We start from the raw sequence: 1,811 nt of genomic DNA, 5'->3' as shown, positions 1-1,811 counted from the left end.
ACTCCCAGGCTGGAACAAATTGTTTTTCCAATATACTTTCCTAAAGTAGAATAAACAGCATAGAATCAATACATCACTTTAGATTAAATGAATTATTCAAATTATTGAATGTACAGACTGAATCAAGATAGATTATTAATGATTTGGACCTTTTAACTAACTCTGCAATGATTCCCCATCATCTAATGAAAGTCTCCAAACCTTTTTTTTTTTTTGTGTGTGTGTGTGTGTGTGTGGTGCTGGGGATTGAAACAAGGGACACTTTATCATTGAGCTACACTCCTAGTTCTTTAAAAACATTATTTTTGAGTTAGGGTCTTGCTAAATTGTGGAGTTTGGCCTTGAACTTAACAATCCTCCTGCCTCAGCCTCCCATGTTGCTAGGGTGGCAGGCGTGCAGGCGTGCAGCAGTACACCCAGCTTCTGGACATGTTTTAACCATGTATTAGTTTGTTAGGGCTACCATTACAAAATACCACAAACTGGATGACCTTTTTTTTTTTTCAGTGGTGCTGGGGATTGAACCTAGGTCCTTGTTCACAGTAGGCAATCACTCTACCACTAAGTTACATCCTGTTCCTGTATGGTTTAAGCAATAGAAGTTTATTGTCTCACAGTTTTGGTGGCTTGAACTGAGATCAAGGTATTAGCATGACTGGTTCTTTCTGAGGGCTGTGAGAAAGAATGATCCCGATGATTTGCTGGCAACTTTGGAGTTCTTTGGCTTCTAAACCCATCATCCTAATCTCAGCCTTCATTTTCATGTGGCATTTTCCCTGTTTGTGTGTCTGTGTCCAAAATTTTCCTTCTTTATGAAGGCACCAGTTGTATTAGAGGCCCCCTACTATATCTTAACTTTTTAACTAATTACAATTGCATTTTCTTTCTTTCTTTCTTTCTTTTTTTTTTTTGGTGGTGCTGGGACTTGAACCCAGGGCCTTGTGCATGCTAGGCAAGCACTCTACCAACTGAGCTATATCCCCAGCCCTGCATTTTATTTCTAAATAAAGTTGCATGCTGAGATACTGGGGGTCAGAATTTAAACATAAGAATTTAGTGGTAGAGCACTTGCCTCACATATGTGAAGCTCTGAGTTCGATTCTCAGTATTAGCCCAAGACATACATTTATTTATAAATTATTTTAGTATAGTACTGCAATACACTCCTTGGTTTATACCTAAAGGAGTTAAAATCAGCATACTAAAGTGATGCAGCCACATCAATGTTCATAGCTGCTCAATTCACAATAGCTAGATTGTGGAACCAAACTAGATGCCCTTCAACAGATGAATGGATAAAGAAACTGTGGTATATATATATATACAATAGAATGTTACTCAGCCATAAAGAAGAATAAAATTATGACATTTGCTGGTAAATGGGTGGAGTTGGAGAATATTATGCTAAGTGAAATAAGCAAGCCCCAAAAACCAAAGGTCGAATATTTTCTCTGATAAGTGTATGATGATACATAATGGGGTGGGTTACAGTGGGGCAAGAGAAGAATGGAGGAACTTTGGATGGTGTAGAGGAAAATGGGGAGGGAGTAGGTGCGGGAAGGAAAGATAGTAGACTGAGACAGACAGTATTACCCTATGTATATGTATGATTACATGAATGGTGTGAATCTACATTGTGTACAACCATAGAAATGAAAAGTTTACCCCATTTGTGTACAATGAATCAAAATGCAGGCTGTAAAAATAAAAATTAAAGAAAAAGAATTACATATATTGTATGAAACTCCTACACAGGAAATTTTAAAAGTAAGATAAAAATAAATAACATTAGAAATAGTAATCTTTTCTTT

General features: G+C 36.8%; 1 non-coding gene across 1 annotated transcript; it reads right to left on the bottom strand.

Moving 5' to 3' along the window:
* Positions 1-910: 910 nt before the first annotated feature.
* On the bottom strand, positions 911-983 carry Trnaa-agc (transfer RNA alanine (anticodon AGC)). Its single transcript has one exon. It is a non-coding gene; the product is annotated as a tRNA-Ala (tRNA).
* Between the last annotated feature and the right edge of the window lie 828 nt (positions 984-1,811).

The sequence above is a fragment of the Sciurus carolinensis genome, chromosome 8, assembly GCF_902686445.1.
Source record: "Sciurus carolinensis chromosome 8, mSciCar1.2, whole genome shotgun sequence".
NCBI lineage: Eukaryota > Metazoa > Chordata > Mammalia > Rodentia > Sciuridae > Sciurus > Sciurus carolinensis.
This window is presented reverse-complemented; position numbering and strand designations above follow the sequence as displayed.